This window comes from Camelus ferus, chromosome 2, assembly GCF_009834535.1.
Source record: "Camelus ferus isolate YT-003-E chromosome 2, BCGSAC_Cfer_1.0, whole genome shotgun sequence".
NCBI classification, from domain to species: Eukaryota; Metazoa; Chordata; class Mammalia; order Artiodactyla; family Camelidae; genus Camelus; species Camelus ferus.
Window position 1 is genome coordinate 21,712,754 of NC_045697.1, and position 26,359 is coordinate 21,739,112.

Sequence of the window (26,359 nt, forward strand, 5' to 3'; positions counted from 1 at the left end):
CCTGCACCACACTCCAGCTCTAATCACCCATCTCCTAGAATCAGCCTCCATCCCTGCCAAAGCAATAGCCTCAGGATGCCCCCACAAAAGCCCTAGCATCTGCTTGCTTCAGGTCCAGACCTCTCACCAAAGCCACTAGGCACATGCGGACTACATAGGGACGCCTCTATGCAAAGACCCACCTTTATGACTGGGAAAGATAACTGCTTCAACTAATTTCACAGAGACAAAAAGAGAAAGTCAAATAAATGAGAAGGCAAACATACAGTTTTGTTCTTGGTTTTGCTACTTACTCTGCCCTTGGCTTTCTCTACCTTGAACAGAGCTTATGATGTCTTTGATGGACTTTGATCTCCTCTGAGAAAAGGTGATGGAGGAGGCATCATTTTCCTCAGTTCCAGTAGACACTTGACAGCAAGAGCTATCAATTTCTCATATGAAGTGTTGGAGTATCCTTTTCTGGAAATCTTAACAATTGACTGGTCAAATCATAAGAGAATATTGTGAGAGAAATTGAAAGAAACAGTTCTGTGCCTTTGGGAAATTAGATTGACAGCAGTGGCAGACCTTTGAGGTTTATTATATTCTTTGTTTTAGTAGTGCTACAATTTTTAACACACATTTTTCTTTTAAAAATATTTTAAAATAATTTGAAAGAAACAGCATCTGTTACTTTTCTCAGAAACCTATCTTTCCAAATTTATAGTGCATGCTGTGATTTTTTTTTCCTTTGTGAACAGCCACTTTCCTTAGATTCTTGCAAGCTTTTATGAGCACCACCAATTCAGTCTCCTTGGGGTTCTGATCTAAATTTTCCCTCTATCTTCTGTGGTGTACTGGATACTACAATTGCAATTTCTACAACATGTGTGTGTGTGTATGTGTGATCAAATGTACTACATCACAATTCCTATACTTTATGGTACTAAATATTTATATAATAAAATCAAATGGCTTCTATATTTTAATATTAATTCAAAATTAATACTTTAAATGGAAGATTATATAATGTTATAAGACACACTCAGTATTATGTGAATAAACATGACATTTCTTTTAGCTCAAATTAGTATGTCTGGGGAAAATTAAAACCTTACTTCAGATTATCTGTGAATATATATAAACAGAGGAAATTTCTCAAAATGTCCTTCATGTTTATTATACTACAATAATATTAGTGTTTCCATGAATAGCTACTCCTAATTGAATTTTCAACATAAACAGATATTAAACCTGTGAGGTTTTGGAAAAAAGACAAATTTATTTGGAGATACTTCATAAGTAATGTTATAAAACTCCTGGTGCCAAAATTCAAGATGCTTATTGTTTCTTAATCTTTTAAATTGATATGATTTTTAAATATTTTGCTGAATGATTGTTTTTAAATGAAAAAAGTTTTTTGATTAAAAAAATGGTCACTTAAAGAGCTTCTAAAATAAACTAATTATATAATTTTTAATGAAGGAATCATAAAGTCTTCTGAATTTTATATTTAAATAATCAATATTTGAATGCTGTGCCATTGATTACCTATACAAAAATTCTGTTTTTACAACAATGAAAATTGTATTCCTAAATTATTATTTATTCAATTTAAAAATATAATTTCCAATCAAAAGCATAAATTTACATGTGTAAATTTAAATAAACTAGTAGAAACAATTTAAAAGCAGTGGAATAAGATAGCGTGGACTTTTCAATGTATTAGAGTATGGTCATATCAAATATGCAACATTTTTATATTTATAATCTATCAGTCCTGGGATATTTATTCTGCATTGTGACGGTTAATTGTATGTGTCAACTTGGAGGGTGTTTTTGCATGAGATTAATGTTTAAATGAGTACATTTAGGGTAAAGCAGATTGCCCTGCATAATGTAGGTGGGCTTCATCCAGTCAACTGAAGGCCTGAGTGGAACGAAACGCTCTGCCTTCCAGAGCAGATAAGAGTTCTCCAGCAAATGCCTTCAGACTTCTTCATTTGCATCATTGGCTCTCCTGGGCTTCCAGCTTGCTAGCTTACACTGAAGACTTGGAACTTCCCAGTCTTCATAATCATGTAACCCAATTTCCTGTAATAAATCTTTTTCTCCATATGTACTACTGGTTCTCTTTGCCTGGAGAACCCTGACTAATCCAAATGTTGACTGTATCACTAATTAAAGTGTCATTTGGGCATCTTACAAGAACTGGCCAGGAAGAGATCTGGTGAACACCATCAGGCCTATGCTCTGAACTATGGCATACACTATAGCGATTAAAAAAAACATTAAATTCCTGTTGTTAGATTCATATTTAAAGAAAGTAAGAGACCATCAGAAATACATAGCAATACAGTCAGATCCATTTCCCTTGTGTTTACAAACCTTGGCATTGAGCAGACTACCCTCTCCCGGTTTTCTGCCTGCATTTAGATGTGATACTTTGCTCCTTCAGATGTGATACTTCTAGGTCCCCTGGGTCAGCAGAACCCTCTGCTAATCAGAGAGAGCTCCACAGGCCTCTCTTGTGAAGATCAGGACAAAATGAGAGGAGAAGCCCTCCTTTCCTCTCTCTTGAATATGCTACCACCTGAATCCCAGTGTACAGAGCTCATATTTGGAGTGACTCTGCATATATTTCAGCTCATCAGGAGTCTTCATCTACGATATTATGCCGATGAATGGGTAAAAGTGAAAGTGTAAAAAATTATAACATTTTTTGCTTTCTTGTGGCAACATTCTTCTTAATTCCCCAATTCTAAAACACCTCCCTTTGGTGGAAAAAGGGATTTTGAGATATAAATGTCCAAGTGCATACACAGCCAAATTTTTTACATGTTAAGAGAGATGTTCCTTGATTCATAGTAACTAAAATCCATACTCTTCTTTCACACTTTTGCCCTAAAGGGTATGAACTTCCAGATACAAAATGAATAAGTTCTGGGATATAATAAATAGAATGGTGATTATAGTTAACAATATTGTATTGTATATATGAAAGTTGCTAAGAAAGTAGATCTTAAATGTTCTCACCACCCACACAAAAACTGTAATTATGTTAGTTGATGAATGTGTTAACTAACCTTATTGCGGTAATCATTTTGCAATATATACATACATATACCAAACCATCACCTTGTACATTTTAAATTACATAAGTTATATGTTGATTATATCTCAATAAAGCTAGAAAAGTAATAATATCTGGAGAAAATAATGGATAATTGATTATTACTCTGTTTTATTTTGATCATAAAGTGTTTTTTAGCCATGATAATCGAACTTTACTCACAAAATTGCTCCCTAGGGGGCAAGGTAAATTGAGTCATTGTTACAAGGGTAGTTGATTAAGGTAAGTAGGCCTTTAAATCCCCTGTGTAGACACAGCAAAGGTATGATTAATATAAATGTTGAGAAGTAATGCTTTCTTTTCAAATTATGGAAGCTCTCCCCACCCCAAGTAATTTGAACACTAATCTAGGATGTCTTTGTGGTTGATTATTTGTTTTCTTTTTAGATTGTTATTTATCCTTTCTTCTCTGATTCAGTCAAGTACATTTATTTATTTATTCATTTATTGCTTTTTAATGCATCAGAATTCTGAAACTTCTCAGATTCTACACCTAATCATTGTAGAGTTTTAAACATGTGAAACATACAGATCAAGGATTAACAGAAATATTGAAGTATCCAGACTGTTAATCCTTCCCCTGTAGTCCACCAGGGAACAGCAGCAGACATATCCAGTGAACAATTTGCACTTCAGTTCAAGCTCATTGCTGAAAACATGAAAATACTCCTATCAAGGGTGGGCGTGTCAACTTGTTTCAGCTTTGCATGGACACATAATCTTCTTATAGAACTAATCTAAATTGTAAAATATGGGCAATTCACGATTATTATTAATGTATGGTCATCGCCATCTCTACAAATACTGAGTGAACTTTGGAACTGAATTTAGCATCTTGACCGTTCCACAGCAAGCATGGTTTCAAGAATATGGCCAATTTGGTAACCACGTGAAATCACTATTCCTACCTCCAAGTTATCCCGGGACTCTTTCTTACTAATTCTAGTGTATATGACCCTTTCTAGTCGTCCTCTCTACAACTAGAGAGGAAGGAAAACATTTATTCTGTCATAACATAAAACATCAACTATATTGTCCTATTTCTAAAGGAGAAACCTCTTGCTCTCTCTTAAAATGAAAATAAACCTTTTTTAATATCAACAACACAAAGCAACAACAACAAAAAATTAGACAAGGTTTAGTTCAGTAGTGTCCAAAATAGAACTATACTGGGACTTTTCTTAAAGATCATTAGTGTGTGATCTCCACTGCCCAGAAAGCTCTCATTGGTACAAACACAGTTCTGGAATAGACAGACCTTCCTGACCCCTCACTTCTTAAATGTGTATTTTTTTTTTAACAGAGTTTTTGGTTTCAGGTAAAAACCTACATGAGAACATCTTACAAAAACATAATTTTCAGGTTAATATTGCAAGTATGTTCAACAAAGATTTAAATAAGTTAGCAGGCGTATTTTGTACATTCATAAGAATATATTGTCTAAGTTGATTTTATCATATGCTAAAATAGAAATATACATTCTAGAGATAATGTTTGTTCATGAATTGTGGGTATTGCCTAAAAGTGGAGGTCTGAACCACATTCTAGGATGCAGAAGTTCTGGTCAATTAAATGGCTCTATAGTAAAACTCCAAGTCACTTTTAATTCATCAGTGTTCAAAGCAAACCTATAAAATTCATTTCCTTTCCATATGGCATTATCTTGGTCACAAATACTAAGAAAATTTTTAAAAACATGAGTGACTCAAAATGCAAGGGATAATGACTTTAAAATGCATAATGTAAGTTTCTGCACTGTAGATTTCTCCATACTTTGTTTTTACCTGCATTTACTATTAAAATCAGTTTGCAATTCGTAAACATACAATAATTGGTGCAGGCAGGCAGAGGGTCCAGAGATTCGTAGAAGAAATATTCCCAGAATTAAAAACAGACTAGAATAGATCAGTGCAGCCAAATTCTCACAAGGATAATTAGGAATGAGCAAGATATAAAGCACACAGTAAAGAAAATCTATATAGGACCCATTTCCATTTAAATTAGTTGTTTTCTCTCCTAATGGGAGGCAGTAATAATGATGAAGACAAATGATAAGGGGAGTAATTGTACTATTAATGGCAACTAGCACTGAATTAAATGATCACTCTGCAAATAGTATCTCATTTAATTTTCTTTGCAAATAGTATCTCATTTAATTCTCATAAGACTCCTACATGGATATATTATAACCTCTATTTAAGAAGAGAACAGTCTTAAGTATATTAAGATATTTTTTCTGTGTAATATATTTAGAATATGGCAGAACTAGGTTCATACACAGATCTCTGTGAGTCCAGAGCCTAAACTTTCAGTGACTGTATAATAACAAGTAGTGCTCACATCCAGATTTATTTGACAGCTTGTTTTCTTACTGTTTACTTTTTTCTCTGTGGATAATACCAAAGCAGTAGTCACGCATCTCTAGCAAGTAAGAACTAGAAATTTGAAAGTATTTTTCCAACTATCTCAATGAGATGACATTTGCAAAGGTTTTATATCATTTCATTTTAGTGTCTCAGGAAGACACTGGTTGAAATTCTGAGAATTTGGTCAACAGCTAGGACATCTGGCAATGTTCTAATCTTGCTTGCATTTACTTGGAAAACTGTGTTTTCTTAAACATAGGATGATAAATTATTTGTGTAATTTCTGCAGGATAAATTGTTACTTTGGGCATTTGATGCAGCAGGAGTGACTTTTCTAAAACCTAAATGTGATTATATTAATCCTCAATTTAAAATACTTCAATGCCTTCCTATTAGTTATAAAATGCAATCAAGACTTTTAGCATTGAATATGTGATCTTGCATTAGTCAATAAACATCTATTGATATCTAGTATATTAATTGTTATGGTTTAAGGAGCAAATATTTATTGATTTCCTACACAAGAAAGTCCAGAAGTAGGCTGCTCTGGGGCTGGTGCAATGGTTCAATGACATCATCAGACAAGATTCTAGGTTTTTTCATCTTTCAGGTCTGTTCAGTATATGGTTTTCTGTCCTCATGCTTATCATCTCATTACAATGAGATGGTTACAGGATGGCCGTTTTTCTCCAGGCTCATGCCTTCACAACAATCTAACTAGCATTGGGGCTGGTGGAAAAGGGGAAGCTATGCTTATACAAGGAAAAAATATAGGCAGACTATATATTTCATGAACTGCCTGTAGTTTCAAGGCAGGGAGCTGGAAAATAGACTTTTGGCTAGGCACACTGGGAACTCCAAATTAATTAAGGTTTGTATCTTTAAGGAAAAATACTAAAACCGACATTGGGTTGGCATCCATCAGTACCTGACTATTATGAAAAAGAAAAGTGTGTTGGTCATTTGGGTTAGAAATTATTACAGTTGCTCCTGCTTAGAGTACTTCATATAATCTAGCCTATTTCAACGATCAACAAAGAGCTATCTCTAGTCCTGATCTACCTCTTTGTTTACTCTGGACTCTATTTTAGCTGACCCACCAATTCCTTGAATTGTCCATGCACTTCCCCTGTTGTCTTATCTTAGCAGTTGCTGTAACTTTGATTTGCAAAGTCTGTCTTCTTGACATATCTGCTGAGTTTCTGTTTTACCAAGATGTCAGTTTAAGCATTTTCTACTGGCTCAAACATTCTCATATTCTCTTAAATGCCCATTAAAATACAATCTTCTGTGTCACATCCACTGTGAACATTTGTATATACTTACATGATTATGAACAAGTGATTAACAGATCTGAGAATTTACAATAGATTCAGTCTGTGGTCATAGGAAAGAATTGACAAAATTTGTTTTCAAATGGTTAAGTTATAATGTGACATATATCATTTAACATTTGCAAGCAAGTTTTGTCAATTTTATCCTTGTGGCCACGAGGATATAAATACATATACATATATAGTTCTGTGCTGGAAGTTTATTCTTAATGAAAAGAAAGTGCTTTGCTCAGCTAAATTACTAAACTTCAGCCATGGTAGAAGAGATAGTAGTGGAGATGTGAATAAATAATCTAGATGTTGTCATGTGCTATGGTGACACACATTAGTGACCAAGTAATGTTGGATAACCGTCTATAATTTTGAATATATCATTCAGTAAATAACATTAGTATAGCACTTTAGTGTTTCCAGTTTGCTTTTATATCCTATCTTAGTTGATCTGTAAAAAAATCTGGTAAGGTAGAGATGATAAATATCATTATCTCTCTTTTACAGAACAGGTATGTGTGTGGTTCAGAGAGGTTCACAGATGTGCCAAGGATCAAATCATGAGTGGTAAAATTGGAAATTAAATGCAGATCTTTTTATTCCAATTTAATATTTAGTTAACTATATAATTCTGACTTTTGTTGTGAATATGATTATATAAAGATTATGTACTTTTGTTCTCCTGAGTGTTTTCTATTTGTATATTTATTAGTAACGAATGATATTGAGTTATAATTATTTTTAAAATGTTATATAAACCCTAAACATCTTGAACACAACTTATTTTTCTATATCGCTCATTATTGGAAGTCTAAGTTGCCAATCCTTGGAAAAGTAAACAACTTGTCAAGGTTTGCCAAGGACTTTCCTGTTTTTAAAACTAAAAAGTCCCAAGTCCCAGTAACCTCCTCAGTCCTGGCAAAATCAGAACACTTGGTCACCCTCCTGTCAGTGGGGAAAACATAAAATGCTAAGCCCTATATTCTTTTGAGCAATCTTAGAATTATTGATGCTTCAATCAATAATTTAATAAGGAATCTTGAAAGATGGGAAGTTGTTGACAGTTTAACAAAGAGTTCAACTAGTCATATCTCATTAGTCACACAAATTTTAATATTTATATTCTATGAATTATTAGTTAATTTTACATATCTTATCAAAGTATCATAGCATTTGACTTTGAAAGAAATTTCATAACTAGTCTAAGCTTGCTGACTTTTATATTTGAGAGTAAAAATATTTGGATTCAAACGTTTTTGAAAGAAATGATGTATCTTCATTTAAAAGGGTAAACTATGTCAATAAGGGAACTAAATTTTACCCATCACTATTAAATGATAAAGCATCATCACTTCATTTACAGAGTAACTATCTTGATCATAAAAATACAAAAGGACATGAAAGAATTGCAAATATAAAGCTCACGGACAGAATAAAAATAGCATTTTTCATTAGAATGGATTGGACTATAAAAATATTTAACACATACTGAAGAGAGGACTTCTGCAGCATAGAATAGTAATGGATGATAAACTAATGATGGTAATAGTAATAGTATGGCAAACTGTCTTTAAATAGTTCCAAAGATGAGAAAACCCACCAATTACGGTAAAAATAGCTAGCCATTCCCTTCTTGTAACCAGATGCTTTTTTTTTTAGGAAGACTGGGTATCCGTCCTGATCCAGGAATAGTCTGAGGGAACAGAAACCTGTCAAGCCTTTAATAGCTGAGAAGTGGTAAATTCTTGAGTGATAGGATGAAAACTAGTGAAGACCCCAAAAGCTGTTTGCGTATGTAATATTCGTTGAGTTCCAGAGCTGTGATGGAGGCTAAGGCTCTGAGTTAAATGCTTCTAAATAGAAAATTGAATAAAACAGTCTCCTAATAACTTGTGAGACAAAGTTCTGATGGAGTGCATGAGCTTGTCTCAAAAACGTGGCCATTTTTCCCTCAAAACATTTGTCAGAGATTGAAGAGTATGGGAGGCAGAGAAGACACAGATCTAAAATAAAAACACGTCAAGAAGGGGACTAAATTTCCCACATGCTTCTGGGACTCAGAAGGCAGAGAACCACCAGATTCTCAGTAAAAACACAGACGAAATTCGAGGATGTGAAACTCATGGATGAGAAGGGTCGACCCGTGCATGGTACTCAGCTATGTTATATAAGAGACTTGAGCAGCTTCAGAATTTATTATTTGCCAGGGCTCCAGAAACCCATCCCCCATGGATACCTAGGGATGGCTGTACATAATCTCCTCTGGCATTTAAAAACACCATTCTTACAAAGCAGAAACAGACTCACAGACATAGAAAACAAACTTATAGGTACCAAGGCAGGAGAGGGATAAGTTAGGAGATTGGAATTAGCAGATGCAAGGTACTATATATAAAATAGATAAACAACAAGGTCCTACTGTATAGCATAGGGAAGTATATTCAGTACCTTATAATAATCTGTAATTAAAAATATGAAAAATAATATGTATGAAAAAGAATGTATGTATGACTGAGTCACTATGCTGTACACTAGAAACTAACAGAGCATTGTAAATAACTATACTTCAATAAAAATAAAATAAAATAAAAATAAAAAATAAAAACACCATTCTGTTCTCTTGATCAGAAAAGGCCTGAACCCTACATAAATCTCTTGATAGTGTGGATAATTTGAGTCTCTCATTGTAAGATTCTTAGGAATGCCTCTGTACCCTGTGAATCTTGATACACCCTTCTTGTATATATATGGTTGTGGGTCTTTCTTAATATATCTACCACCCCCAGAGGTGGGGCTTTCTATCTGGAAATACTTGTCTTTCTTTAACTTTCAGCAATTTTCCTCTATTTTTCATTTTCCTATTGTCCCTTTGTCCTTTTCAATCAACAAATTATTTTAAAGCATCTGGATTTATTAAATTCTCTCCTGTTCTCAATTGCTTGGACCACTCGTGCTACATTCTTTGTCTCAATCTTCCACTCACTGACTTGATCTTTAGCTGTGTCTATGCTCCAAGCATCTCAACTGTTAGAATTATGCTTTAATAATTTAATATTTCTGATATTTAAGGACTACAACTGCGCCTATTTCACTGTATCTTATTTTTAAAGTATATAGTTGCAAAATCCAATTAAGTCTATGTAAGATTTTGATCACAGCAGAAATAATTTACTACATGTGGTGAATGATTTACCAAAATAGTAGAAATAATTTACCAAAAGTTTAATGAGAGGAAGCAGAGAGTAGACATACTTCAAGGAAAAAGTCTTTCATCAGCCATTTCCACAGCAGGGCCAGGACAATAACTGAAGAAGGATTTGCCATTCTGTGTGGATTGTGACCGTGTGCGAACTGCCAGGCTGTGAATGGCCAGTCAGTGCTGGTTGATCCACACAGCTTGGACAGCAGTGCTGATTGTAAGAGGATGACTGAACATGGCTCTATCAGAAAAGATTTCTTGCTGTAAAAATACTATAAATGCCATTGAACCAAGGCAGTTTACCACTAGCATGAGGTGTCATAGATGGACATGCTGAAAGAAGTTCGAAAAACAAAGGTGTAACAGATACTATCGCTGGAACTTCGGAAGAGATAGTGTGTCTTTCCTCTTAGATGCTGAGCATGCCATTACTTCAGTGACTACAACTTCTCAAGGAAAATGTTTCTGAGCATGGTATTGGAACTAGGAAAATATTTTTGTTAAATAAACATTTTAAAAAATGATGTCATGACTTAATATGTTTGGCATATTAGTTCTTGTCATTATATATTTAATACTTTATGTTATTTTGGTCATTATTCGGGTTAATTCATGTGATTTTAAACCACGCAAAGTGATGTTATATATTTAATGAATGTTTTCACTGGTTTCAACTACATATGTACATAGAGATATACCTTTGATAATACTTTTTTTGATTTTTAAAATATAAAATTTCAGGCTAAAAATCTACATATTATCTGTGGTAAAAATTTGTTGCACTTTATTTCTATATTATCACTATATCGTCTGTGAACACATACAGAGGGAACACGAGGAAGACACGCAGCTCAGATCACTCAACCTCTTTTATCCTTACCTACTCTAAGTCAGTAAATCACAGTGGAAAATCTACAGAGGCACTTGCCCAGGCTCCCTTGAAGCCAGGAGTGGCTTTACAGTGAAATGTCAGCACAGGTCTGATGACACTACCTCCTCCTTCTCTGCTTCCCTCTTCTTTCTTGGAACACACAGACATGCTGTTACCAAGAGGATAAGGAGGAAAATAATTGCACAGACTTTGGCAAAGACATTACGGCGTCATTAGTTCAGCAGCTGCCTCTCTCCCAACTTCTTTGTTTGTTTGTTTGTTTAATTGAAGTATAGTTAGTTTACTATGTTGTGTCAATTTCTGGTGTACAGCATAATGTTTCAGTCGTATGTATACATACATATATTCCTTTTCATACTCTTTTTCATTATAGGTTACTACAAGATATTGAATATAGTTCCCCATGCTATAGAGTAGAAACTTGTTTATCTATTTTATACATAGTAGTTAGTACCCGCAAATCTTGAACTCACAATTTATCCTTCCCCACCCTTTTCCCCTCAACTTTTTACTATGAGAGAAAGAAACATTATTCATATGTTTAATACAACAAAAGTCAAGTTTTCTGTTATTTTCAGCTGAAATCTTATTTCACTGACATTAAAAGATTGATTTGTAGATGAAATTGGATTTATACTATCAATGTCATTTGAATCTCCGGTATGTTAAACTGAATTTCCTTTAAGAGTTAGTAAAACAATAAAAATAGAAGTGAAAGGGAAGAAATTACTGAAAAATCAGATCATATTTTTACAAACGATATGTTTGTAAAAAATGATACCAAACTTAAGAAATATGTTAAGAATAATTATGCTGTTAGAGACGTTATTTTAACAATTTAAGCTTCTTAATATTCTACTGACTCTCCTCTGTGAAAAATGAGGAAGCTGCTATACTGGGCGTCCCTGCTGACTCCCATTCTTCTCTCTCATTGTTTTGTTAATTGAGTTATTATTTTACAGTGATAAGATTTATAATATTCACATTTTATCAATATTTTGAAATAGTAGGTTTCTTTATTTTTTTAAGAGACATAATGCCCACACCTTACTTCTCCATTCCTGCTTTCTGCAATTATTTGGCTGATTATTTGGCCATATTTTGCTAAGGACCTCAAATATGTTTTTTCCTGAGATTCTGGCATAATGAAAAATTTTTGTCTGTTGCCTTTGTAATTGAAGGAAATTTAGCCTTGTATGAATTACTGAGCCGCTTTTTGTTTTTCAAGAACTACACAGATATTACTCAATTGTAATTTTAAAACAATCTTTATTTCAGGAAAATTTTTCTTTCCATCACACCTAAATCCTCATATCCCATTTAGTTCTTTGTCAGAAGCCACAATTTTGCTTATGTTATTATTCTTAAGAATACTGCATATTCCAAATCCTTTATCTTCTCAAAAGTCATCCATTAATCACTTTACATTTCAATATTTTATTATCCATTATGAGATAATCACTCATAATCATGGTAGGATTTTGAGTTGCATTTGTTTTTATGTCCCTTGCTTCTAATATGAAGATATCTTTTTCTGGCCTATTATTTTCTGCTAGATGCTTTTCATCTCTTTCACATTTCTATGATCTATTCTTCAATCATATCTACCTAATCTTTGAGCTTCTTTGAAGCTATGTTTCTTACAAATGTTACTTGTTTTCTTAGATAAATGCTCTTGGAACATAGTGTCTTCACTGCTTCAGCCTTGCGTGCTTCCTCTTTTTTAATGGACAGGTCACGTCTTGTGTCTTTCCTGATTATCACTCATCCTTTAGTGGAGTAAACTGTTTGTTAGCAAAGATTATGGAAATTAGAGAGTGCAGTAAGATGGGGCAGCTCTCAGCTTCAGCTACGGTATGTCGTATCAACATAACATTTGTTTTGTTCAAAGGAAGAAAAACATTCCTGCATTTTTGCTGTTTAAAATCTGTGAATCACAGATAAGCCCTTTATAGCTCAGGCTCTCTGTGTTGATAGTTTTCTTAGCTTTTCTTCCATCACCCTGCCTTACATCTGTTCATCTCCCTCGGTAAAAGTTGGACTGTAGTATTTATCAATACAGATTTTCATTTGAGTCCACCTTTCAGTCCATTGTGCAGAACCTAACTAGGTCATTCCTAGGACACAGTTCTAGAGTTTATCACTCTCACCACTAGTCAATTTCATATCACTTTCAAAACTATGATATTTATTTTAGGGGGAAATTTAACTTTTGTTTTAAAGAGTAATAAGCTACAGAAGACCCCCAGAAATAATAGCCTTAAATTTTGGGTGAGACTTGACTTTACCATGTAAATAAAGTAATGGCAATTGCCTACCATGTTTAAACAAACTGTGTTCATTCTCTGAAATACAGAATGCCTGTCTATAAAAGGAAAAGAGATCATACAAGCTGTAAATCTCCTATTAAAAGTCCTTCTTGGTTTAGAATTCATTTATTTACTTCTGATGGCTCTATTAAAATTTGATGTGGGTTTGGCAAGAAAAGCAATCCCTCGTTGTCTTCAATGAGCTAAGACATTTTATGTTTGACTATCACACAGGGTCCATGGCTTGTGCATCTAGGAAAGCAGTTCAAGCCAGAACCTCTGTTCTCCACATGTGTTCTCCTGGAGGGACTTGCTGAGGACTGGCTCTACATCACAGGAAATATCTCTGCCATCTTCCCCCACTGTTGAAGCTCCCATGTTTACTGCCTTTTAGACAGGTGAATAATCAAACCAAATTATCAGAGAGAGGGCAGAAGTATGGCAGGTAATATCTAGGCATTACTAGGGTCTTTGATGGAAATTGCTTGAAATTTATACATAATGGGATATCCTTATTAATTCTAGCTATATGCTACTTTAAAAAACTACCCTGGTGGTTGAACTTTTTATCTAGGGAGTCTGTTATGGTATTAAGCAAATTACAACTTCTGTCATAACTATCCGTATGCTTTGTTATTTTTGCTACTATATAGATAACACCTTAAAGGCAAATACTGCTATACTTCAGCTTGTGGTCATTCCTGTAAAATCTTCATCCTAATTACTCAATAAAAGCTTGATGAATAAATAAAAAGACAACATATTTCTAACACAAGGAAACTATAAGCCAAGCTGTAATTATTGGATGACAGGGGTAAAAAAATGTACCATAAAATATAGCTGAAAAAAAGAGAATAAGTATATTTACATAAACTCTATTTTTATGGCAAGATATGTGTTCTATTTTGTTTGAACATAGAGACTTGAGGAGTATTATTAAGAAGCCTATGTTAAACCACAGTGGCAAATCAATCATAGAGTTTTAATCATTTAACACACAAAGATTTTTATTTCTATCTCTCAACATACAGCTAATGTTGGTCAGGATAGGAGAAAGTTTCTCTGTTCACACCTTCACTCACAGACCCAGGCTGATTGAGCCTCTACCATCCGATAATTACAAAGGGACCTCGTGACCTCCTTTTTCATTCTAATGAATGAAAAGAGGGCATAGCACACTTGCTACCTTACACTTCATTCCTTTACTTCAGAGATGAATACCTTCTGCTTAGAACCCATTGGCTAAAAGTAGCCACGTCACCTCTCCTGAATGCACAGAGGCTGTAAAACATGGGGGGCCATACAGCTATTTTGATAACAGTAATTATTTTTCCTGTGGGAGAAGAGAGATAAAGCCCAATTAAATGCATTTTGTGGTGTGTGTGTGTGTGTGTGTGTGTAAAGTTTAAGTGCATCAGTCAACAAACATATTCTAACAAATACTGTGTCATCTGTTTGGGAATATAGAATATACTAAAATGTATAAGGCGTGCTACCTGCCTCAAAAAGTTTTCATTCTAATTGTGGACAAATATGTAGTTATTAAATATCCTATCTATATAAATTATCTTGTCATTTAAGTATCTGGGGATCTTTTAGCGGGGACCAAAAAGTAACTATACTAGATTTAAATACTGCCTGTTATTAAATAAGCTGTCTGTATTCCTGTCAAAAATCACTATGGCATTCACCGAACCACATGCAAGGTTTAGGAATTACACAAATGCTCTTTTCTAAATACAAACGGGTGGGTCTTAGAAATCTACTGCAGATCCTTTTATCTCATAGTATTATTTTGGCTTTTTTTAATTTTGCTTTGAATATAAAAATTAGAATATTAGATTAAAATTTCATATATTTCTTTGGTAAAATAGCTTAGAAAATCACATCTATGTTTTATCTGTTTATAAAAGAGATTACGTGGCAAGTAAGAATATTTTCAGCAATGTGAAAACTCAAGTCATTTTTCTTCCCTTATTTTACTATTTTCCCAAAAAGAAAACAAAATAATATATGGTGAAGCAAATAACTTATGATGTATTGCAGTAATACTCTCACTACAATCACCAAAAAGTTCAAGAACTAAGCGGAAGTTCAAGACATGAGATGCCTGGGTAACTTTGTACTAACTCAATAATAATTAGAAAATAAATAAAACTTTCTGTTTAGGTTATAGTCCTGACACTTTCTAGTTACCTTTTTTATCTCATGAAGTACGTCTAAAGAAGTTTTCAATAAGTAGATTTAGAAAGCATTAAAGATTAGGTTAATTGAATAAATGCATATATTGATTTGGAGATAATTTATATATTATGACATAATTTCCCCCCATCCAAGAACATGGGATGACTTTTCTCTCATGCAGATATCATCTTGTATTTTAATAATGTGCTCTCACTTTGTTGATAGACATTCTTTGTCTTCTTGTGAAACTTATGGATAACTATTTCATAAAGCTTCTTGATTTTCTTTTGTTGAATTTGTTGCTGCTGTTTGTTTTGAATTGATTAATTTTCCCCATTTATTTCTCTAGATATTCAGTGCTAAAGTCAAGACAACCTTCTGATTTTTTAACTATTAATTTTATATGAAGTCACTAATCAAATTACTTAATTCATTTCAGTAGTTTGAGAATAAAGTTAAGGGTTGTACATATAAATCATATCATCACAAGGAAACATAATTTTATGTCTTTTTTTCCAAAATGTCTGATTGACTGATTTTTATGTTCCTATATTTGCTAAAAACTCAAGAAAATGTTACCTAATATGGTAGAAGTTGGGTACACATTAAGTTCTTTATTTTAAATAATTTTAGAATTTTGTCCTATAGGATGTTTGCTAAAGGATTCTAGTAAGTGGTTTTATTAATTTTTTCCTTCTATTCCTGTTATGCCCATATTTTTCATTAGGAATGAATTTTGTTATTACTTTATTACTTCCAAATGCCTTATTGGAACCTACCCACAGAATTTTGCATTTTTTTTTTTCTTTTTGAAGATGTGAAGGTAAAAAATACATAAAATTTTTGACACTGAATCACACTTTGGTTAATGGAATAAATCCTGCTTAGTAATTTCACATTATATTCTCATGCATTGCTTGCATCTATTTGTTCATATTTTATGTAGGATATGTTTTACATATTCATAAATAATTTCTCTTTCTATCTCTCTCACTCTTTCTCTCTCTTTTCCCTTTTGAGATTGGAAATTTAAATCAAGCTAGTTTCACAAAATAAACTGGAAAATTCTTTCTCTCGTTTTACATGTTGAAATAATTTAAATGAAATGAGAATGAAGTTATCTAATGGTTGATTAAAACTTAGTTGCTCTAGTTTTTAAACACATATTCTGTTCCTTCTGCTGTAATGCATTCTTTCAATTTGTCTACTTCTTGGATCAACTTCAGTAATTTGTATTTGTTAGAAATTATACATTTCCTCAAGGTTTTTCAAATGTGTTCTGTAAAGTTTAATGTGGAATAATGGTTAATGCTGGGCTTTCTCCTATATTATTTCTTCTTTTTCACTCCCATTCATGTATAAGTTTACCTTCTCCCCTTTTAAATAAATTTCATTTGACTTTTAAAAATATGATCTTCTGAATTTATGTATACTGACTACTATTTTCTCTTTTTCTTAACTTTTATTCTACCTTTATTGAATTCATCTTCCTATTTTACTTTGGTTTATGTTATTGAATTATGGTGTTCATTGCCTAATTGTTTAAAAGAAGTAAACATTAAAATTGGGCACTCTTTTGTTTTTATCATGATGGTATGTAAGACTATGAATTTATCCTAGGTTGATAAATTCCTAGGTTGATAAATTCATCCCACAGGTTTTGATATGAAGTGTTCTCATATTTACTGCTTGCTATATATATTTTTTATTTTCAATTGGAATTCCCTGTAGTTCCAAGAGTACTATAAAATTATATTTCTAATTTCAAAAGTACTTAGAATTTTACAATCATCATATTATTTAGTTCTATTTTCTTGGGATGACCAAAAACTGGGACCTAAAGATGTTATGCATTATGGGATTTGTAAATAATTGTTTTGGGGACTTATTTACGAGTTCTAGTATGTGAGCTACTTTGTAAATTTTCCACAGACAAAAAAAAAAATCATTCTGTATTAGATAGTCATGAGTCTATGTATTCCTATTAAATTGATTTTATTAATTGCATTTGTGTTCTGTGTTAATATTTATCATCTTTTGTATCAATCAAACTTTAAAAAATTATTAAAATCTACAATCCTAAATTTACTATTTTTTTCATTTTCATGTTTTTCTTTTATAAATTTGGCTGCTGTTTGCTCTGTAAAGTTTTTCAACTCTTTTATCATCTACATGTTTTCAAGTCATCAAAAAATAATCCTGCTTGGAAGATTAATATTGTTGAAACGACCATGCTACCCAAAGCAATCTATGGATTTAATGTGATCTCTATCAAATTACCTGTGACAGTTTTCACAGAATTAGAACAAATAAAATTCATAAGGAATGACAACAGACCCAGAATTGCCAAACCAATCCTGAGGAAAAAGAACAAGGCAGGAGGCATAACCCTCCCAGGCTTCAAACAATACTACAAAGCTACAGTAATCAAAATAGCATGGTGTTGGCACAGAAACAGTCATTTGGATCAACGGAACAGAATAGAGAGCCCAGAATAAACCCATACACCTACAGTCAATTAATCTTCGATGAATGGGGCAAGAATAAACAATGAATATACAATTCAGCAAGTGGTGTTGGTAAAGCTGGACAGCTTCATGTAAATCAATTAAGTTAGAATACTCCTTCACATTATACAAAAAAATAAACTCAAAATGGCTTAAAGACTCAAACATAAGACATGATACTATAAACCTCCTAGAAGAGAATATAGGCAAAACATTCTCTAATATAAATCATAGCAATGTTTTCTTGGATCATTCTCCCAAGGCAATAGAAACAAAAGCAAAAATAAACAAATGGTACTTAATCAATCTTACAAGATTTGCACAGCAAAGGAAATCATAAATAAAACAAAAAGACAACCTACAGACTGGGAGAAAATATTTGCAAATGGTGCAAACTATAGGGCTTGCTTTTGAAAATATACAAATAGCTCATACAACTCAATATCAAAAAAACCCAAACAACCCAAGCAAAAAATGGGCAGAAAACCTACAGAAACCTTCTTTGTTTCTCCAAAGAAGACATACAGATAGCCAAAAGGCACATGAGAAGATGCTCAACATCACTAATTATCAGATAAATGCAAATCAAAACTACAATAAGGTATCACCTCACACCAGCCAGAATGGCCATCATCAAAAAGTCTACAAATAAATGCTGGAGAGGGTATAGAGAAAAGGAAACCCTCCTACACTTTTGATGGGGATGTAAGTTGGTGTAGCCGTTATGGAGAACAGTATGAGATTCCTTAAAAAAGTAAAATAGACTTACCATATGATCCAGCAATCCCACTCCTGGGTATATATCTGGTAAAGACCAAAAAAATAAAAATAAAAAACCTTTAATTTTAATTTTCCTCTTTTTTGCTGCTTTTCTTAAGAATATATAACTCAGTAGTATTTTTTGAACTACCTAAGAATCTCTTTTTTTAAAAATGGAAGAATTCAATGTATTCACAATCAATGATGATGCACAATTATATTTCTTACATCTCAAATAATTTTAAAAAATCTGTTAGTTGTTTATTTTGTTTTTCTATATTTTGCTGGCCAGATAATTTTCTTAAGGAAAAAACCCTTGTGTTTTAGTCAACTATATTTTGAAGGGGTTGGGAGGTGGTAATAAACAACCTAATATCCCCATGTTTTCTAACAATAAGCAAAAAAAAGTAATATAGTTCATAATTTCATTATACATCATGTTCTTAGTCTCTGTTCCCTGAACCATGTTCAAAGAAAAACATTTAATGAAGGCCATGTTAATCCATTGAAAGGGTTTGCCAGAGCATTGATGGACTTCCCAATCTAGGCTATTTCTATTTCCATATTATGTTTACATAAGTGAGAGTCTACTGAATATTTAGGACTGCAAAATATGAGTGATTGTTTTCCAACTTCTGATTAACTGCCACCACCACCATTTCGTAGTTTAGTTCTGTTTTTCTTTTTTTAGAAATAATTCTGTTTTACCCAGCTTTGCTGCAGCACAATCACAGATACTCAGTGTCCTCAATAAAAAACATTTATTTCTCATGCACAACCTACGTGGAAAGTTACACATCAGTTTCAGCAGCTCTACTACATGAGTCTGCTTATATTATTATCCAGGCTGAAGAAATAGCTCTTATTTGGATATGTTATGCTAGTGGCATAAGGACAAAAGCAAAAGAGAGAGCTGAATCTCACCCCATGCTTAAAGCTTTCATTTCCAAGAGGGTATGTTCTATCTACTTTGATTCCATTGGCCAAAGCTAATCAAATGGTGAAGTAAACGGTCAGTGGGTCAGGGACATAAAAATCTACCTACAGAAGGAACTGCAGGTCACATGGGAATAGGAGGAGATGGTTAATCCTCTTATATTGGATAGAAGGACTGAATACTCAAGGACAATACTATGCTCTATGTCCATCCCTCTTATTAATTTTGAAGACCTCTTTTACTTTATCTTTCCTTCAGTGGCTACCTCCACTCTTAATCACACATACTTTTTTACTAATATTTTGTAACAAGAGAATTATGTCTCTCTGCCCACCACTACCCTCTGTCCCTGACTCAGACTCAAGACAAAACTACAATAAAATATTTGAGACACTTTCTTTTGCTATATAATAGAAACAGTATCATGATAAGATTCTAATTACTTTTTATTAGTTGTCTCTAGATATTAGTCCATTAGTTTTTGGTTTTATGTGCTGCAATAATTCTATTATGATTCCTTTTCATTTTAGATAGCACACATAGTTCTAGAAACTTGTAAGAAACTTCCTGTACCTTTAGGATGGAGAGATTTTATCATATGCTTTGTTTTATTTCTTTTCTCAATACTCATTCTTAAAATTCAGTGAACCATTTATTCTGCAGGCTTAAGCCTTTCTTTATATCAAAATAATTTTATTCTAGTATCTTTGATCAAATATTGCTTATTTTCCATCTGTATCTTTTCTCTTATGACTAGCATAATTATGTAGTGCCATTTGCTACACACAGCCCTAGTTTACGCCTGTGGTTTTAGCAAATTTATTAACATCCATCCCTTTTTACTATGAGAAGTGTCCAACTTTGATAATAAATTATATGGTCATTCTACCTATAAATCTTACTATTTGCATATTGAACTGGAACTATTCTCTAAAAGCCTTGCTTTTCCCTCATAATATTCATATGCAGTTGAACAAACTATTGCCTCCAATATGTAGCTACATTATTTTCCATGCAATTGCAGTTAGCCCACCAGAGGTGGAATAAAATTCCTGTCTCTTGGCTTTGGGCTCAGTTATACACTTCTTTTGTCCAATGGGGTGCCAGCAGATGTGATGAAAGCAAAACATGAAATCTGCTTGTGCAATGGGGCTTGGACTCTTGTTCCTCTTCAATCACTATGAGAAGACTATGTTCCTACTAGCACACTAGTCAAAAGAGAATGAATCACATCAGGATCAAATTTGGACCAATCTGTCATTTGGAGCCAAGTTCAGGTAAGCTCTGTCCACAAGAGTCAACGACTTCCAGGTAACTGACAAATACAGAAACAATACTAAATATCAGCAAAACCAGCAGATATACTCTTTTTATATTTTCACTTTAGAAATACAAACAAAATCTGAACATGGCTAACCTCGCCATGCTTGATGTGGGCTTTCCTGCACCACTCATTCTGCCTCACTTTGCTACATATTTCCCTTTGGTCTCTTCCATGCAGCTAAGAAATAACCATAAACCTAAATCTGTTTCTTTTTCTTTCTTAATTTACAATGCAACCTGTACTTATTTCTAAGGTATCCGCTCATGTTTCACTTCCTTAAAACAAACAAACAGAAAGTTATTTGTCATACCTGACCAGAATGGCTCAAATGGCTCTCAATGCTTCTTCCCTTCATGTTTCCTTATTTGTTATGAACTAATATATTGTTTGCAAAAATTTATTTAATGTGCATCTATAGATAGTCTTAAGTTTCCCTGAAGCAATAAATCATGTATGTTCTATGCAGCTCTATGTTCCTAGTAACGAATATATTCAATAAATATTAATAACTAATTCATATTTGACTACATATGATTCAACATTACAGTATAGATTTGTATTTGTGGGAGAACAATGATACTAGGAAATAAAACAGTGTGCTTTATTGTGTTTTTCAGTTCTTCTCCATCAGTTCCTTATTCCTGGCCCACTATTTTATTTGTCTCAGCTGTTCAGTATATGGAAGTAGAGGTTTTTTTCATTTGTTATATATATTGTACACATAATTATCTCAAGCTTAAGTTCTTAAGCAAATGGGTATTAATTTCTTGAAGTTAAAACAACTTTTCAACTCTGGGTGCTTGCACTAAAAATATGGTAGCAGAAAATTTATTTTAGGTATGTCTTTTAATTAGTTTAATTTTCCATATAAGTCAGGATCATTTTAAAATAAGAAAAGATGGGAAATTTCTTTAGATGTATTCTATTAATGAATTATTTTCTTTATGCTTCAAATCTGGATAATGACTAGGCCATACCAGCACTGAGAAGATTAAATGAAGAAAATATGAAAATACTTTATGAAATACATAGTACTATTCAATTTGTTATTATTATATTAATATTAGCCTTGTGCAGACGGTACTAAAATCATACATCTTTATTTTGTCATCTTATTTCAACTAAACATAAAAAAAAATTCTGCTTATTTTTCTAAAATACTTTTTTGTCTCACAAATAATTATTACCCACAGAGTGCAGGTTATGTTCAAAGTCAGAGTTGTCAGAGAATGAAACTTTATTCAGAATCATTTCCTCATAAGTCAGAATCTAATTGGCTGACAGAATACTTGAACTAGGGATTCTAGCTAATCATAGTTAAAATTTACTATCACTGTAAATCTGTGAGGGAAAAGCAGTGCTATGCATTTGAACTAGCAAAATTTCATCTCCGTTACATGTTCATTTTACAAACTGTTCTTTAGTTAACATTTTTATAAAAAAGATTCTTCCACTCAAGATCCTAATTAGAAACTATGACATTCCACAATCAGATCTGCCACCATTTTTTTTAGTCACTCTTCCTTTTTTTCCCTGGCATTGGATTTTAATAGTCAGATTCCCCCATACTTTATGATTATGCAGGTAGGCTCTGAGACACACAGTGCTTAAAGTTTCGTACCAAATGAGGCTCTCTATCACACATATCATTTGTAGGATAAAGAGAATAATAATAGGATGGATGCCTATTTGCTCCAGCAATGAACTGGTCTCTCGATAGCCACATGGTTATATCCTATTGGAAACTTACAGCTTCAGTAAATTGAGGAACATATTTTAATATTGCCAAATAATACATTTCTTTGCAGCTAACATTTTATACTAGATATATAACTTTTATTATTCCTGTTTGAAAAAAATAGAGTAACAAATTATAATTCTCTTATTTAAAATACTGTTTAAAGTCCTATGTAATAAAATCTTAATTATTCAAATTACTCATTATGAGACACACTAAAATATGCAAGGCATTTTAGTGGTATAAGTTCCAAATTCAACTTTAAAATATTCATTTCCAAGCTATGGATGGTTGTCAGAAAAAGCTAGAAAATAATCAAAACAGTCTTTGAGCTCTTTTAAATTTTACCACTTACAATATCAAATTAAAACTTACTATTTCTGCAACTTTTCATAGTAAAAATGAATGATTTTGCTTTCATTTACATTCATGCATAAATAATTTCATTCTGCTTACTGTTTTCACTTAGCACTTTGCACAAGAAAATTAAAGACCTTGCTGAACTCTGAGAAGCATTTAGCACAATCAGCCATTTGCTCTTAGGACTACACTGCTATGCTAAGTTGATTTTTACTACTGTTGCATTTTGGAATATAAACATTACTGTATTTCTAGTCTAAAAGCAATGTTAGCTGAAATAAGAAATAAGAATAGTCAAGAAAACTGGATTTTTTTATTTTTAAAAGGAAAAATGGAAAGTTATAAAAATCTAAATAATGCCAACATAATTGCGGTGAACAATGCAGGGAAAAAAACAAACATTTTCACAAGACACTTGAATCAAGATAAATACCACTAAAACCCCCAAATTTATTGAAAATTAGATGCTGTTGAAAAATTCATTGTGTGATAAACAGAAGCAAAATGCTTTGTGTAAAAGAAAATCTTAAAGAATGTTTAAAATCAAAGTGTATAGAATTATACAGAAATTTTCTAAGGTACTACGAAGGACTTCTGTGAATTTGGATTACATATCCAGAGGCATCGCATCATGAAGCTGCAAGGTAATAGCCCCTTGCTATCCAATTATTTGTATTGCACTGTGAAAACTGCATACAATTTTAGGCACCTCATTTCTAACAAAATATAAAAAGCCAGACAGATTTCTGAAATAATAAAAAAACAACAATAATGTTCAGAGATCTGGAGAGAGTATTTTTAATACGATAATGTTCACAGTGGTCTTTTTCTCACATCTCCAAACGTGATTAGATGTATGCTCATCATGGATTCTAAGTAAGCACACAGTTTTTTGATACAGAAGAAAAGAAGAAATTTGCTTAAAATAAGATTATTTTTGTAGAATCTTCTAACCAGAAAGAAGCAATAAGATCACCTTATCCAACACCCTTATTTAAAAATGAGGAATTGGGGCCCAAAATTGTCACCCTAAATGAGTCCCTGGAGCCTGGTAGTGTCAGAACCAACATCAAAACCCACATTTATGATCATAAAAAATTTTTCCTAACTTGCTGCATACTTTAACAAGCTCTAGTTAGTGTCATTTTACTGAATTAAAAGAAACACATTATTAGATATTTCCAAACACATTTTGGGCTTTCTTTTCTGTTAGAGCACACGGGCTTTCATGTAAGACAAACTAATTTCAGTCCATGTTCTATAACCTAGATGTTTGACCTTGGCCTAATAACTTACGTTTTCATTATTCTCTTCTATAAAATGAAATTATTAATAGTGATAACTTTATAGGTTTTTCTTGAGTATCATATGAGAAAATTGAAGTGACATGCTTAACCTAGAATCTGGCACATGATACAGTTTTCATCATTGCTGACTATTTTTATGAACTGTGGAAGAGAAGCTTAAGTAGGTAGGTGAAAAGTATTCTTTACACTTTACAGAAATTCTCAACTAAATAAATACAAAGAAAACCAGAACTGGGAATATCATAGCAAGGTCATTAAAAACCATGCACAAAATAAACTTTCTAAAAACACACTACCTTCACATGAGTAACAAGAAGACTGGCAACTGATTTCTCAATAGAAATCATGGACGCCTGTTGACATTAAGGTGACATTTTTTAATGCTTAAGAAAAAATATATGCCAGTCTAGAATTCTATATTCAAAAGAAATACTCTTCAAAAATAAGATTAAATTAATAAATTTCCAGACAAGCAAAAACTAAAACAGCTTATCTTGTTGCACAAAAGTAGATGGAGGTATTCTTCACATAGAAAAAAGTGATCCCCAAAAGATGAAGGTGATAAACCAAGCAATGAGTTGTAACGGAATACTCGATAATTTGAGAAAATGTAAATGAATAGTGACCGTTTAAGTTTATAACAACAACAAAGTTTTGTGTGATTTAAACATTTAAAATTTAGATGTATTGCAATAACAATATAAACAGTGAAAGAATAATAATAGGGATTATTTATCTTGTATGAACTGTGTGTGGCAGGAAAGAAGTAATTATTCAAAAAAGCATTTTGTAACATTTATAGTAATCACAAAAGAATAATAAAAGAATGCATAACTAGAAAACAAATACACAGATAAGGTTAAAAAGGAATTAAAAAAACAGAAAAAACAGAAAGCATAAGCTGTACAAGTTATATAATAGATTTACAGTCAACTAGAGCAATAATTAAATATTAAATATACATAAACACAAAAGATCGAGTAAAAAGCAAAATTTGTATATAGAAGTGAAAGTCAAGCATATGCTCCTTGCAATAGACACATCTGAAATATGAGACATAGAAAATTTGAAAATAAAGGTATGCAAATATACATAACATGCAAATAGCAATCAAAGAAAGTTGGCATAGTTATATTTGAATCAGAGAACCAGAGTTAAAGGAAAGATTATTTCTATCAATGTAAATGAATATTGCATAATGATACAAGAATTCATTCAATAGGAACTACATGTATTCTTAATTTGTATACACATAAGAACACAGCTTCAAAATATTTAAACACTGACATAGCATAAATGATAAGTAGTTACAACTATAGTCAAAAGAAACATTTTAGCAAAATTTCCTCAGTAAATGATGGAGCAAGCAGACAAAACCATCAAGAACTATAAACTTCAAACAGCATGATTAACAAATGTGTCAAATTGAGATTCATAGAATACTTCCTCCACATTCTTTATAGGTATATATGGATCATTTTCCAAACTGCCATAAAACAAATACCAACAAATTTCAAATGATAGAGATTATTTAGTTTGTTTTCTGCCTACGGAAGAACTAAGCTAGAAAAACAATAAAAGAAGAATGCTAGAAAATCCTGGAATACTAGAAAAGAAAGCAGTGCACATCTAAATAGTCCATAAGTCATAGGCAATATAGCAAAGAGGAAATTTTCTATACTAAATGATAATAATATTACATCAAAATGTGTGATGAAGCTAAACACATTGGAAGACTGAAAACCAAGGATTCAAGTATCCATCTCAATAAACTAGAAAAATAAAGAAGGGATTGATAAGGTAAAAACAGAAATCACTGACACAGGAAACAGAAAATAATAGAAAATAATAGAAAAATCAATAAAACCAAAAGTTGGTTGTATAAAAAGTTGAATTAGGAAAAAACAACATGACTGATTATGAAAAAATTATAAATTATTAATATGAATGAAAAACATAACTCTAGATCCTATAGATATTGTAAGTAATACCAGCAACATTTAAACATTAATTTGAAATTTTAGATGACATAGATAAAAA

General features: G+C 32.4%; 1 long non-coding RNA gene across 1 annotated transcript in view; it reads right to left on the reverse strand.

The window, feature by feature from the left end:
* LOC116668287 overlaps positions 1-26,359 on the reverse strand; it is a 178,630-nt gene that overhangs the window by 86,339 nt on the left and 65,932 nt on the right. Inside the window, exon 3 of the long non-coding RNA XR_004325406.1 lies at positions 18,664-18,698. This is a non-coding gene — a long non-coding RNA (uncharacterized LOC116668287). The remainder of the gene's footprint in view (positions 1-18,663; positions 18,699-26,359) is intronic.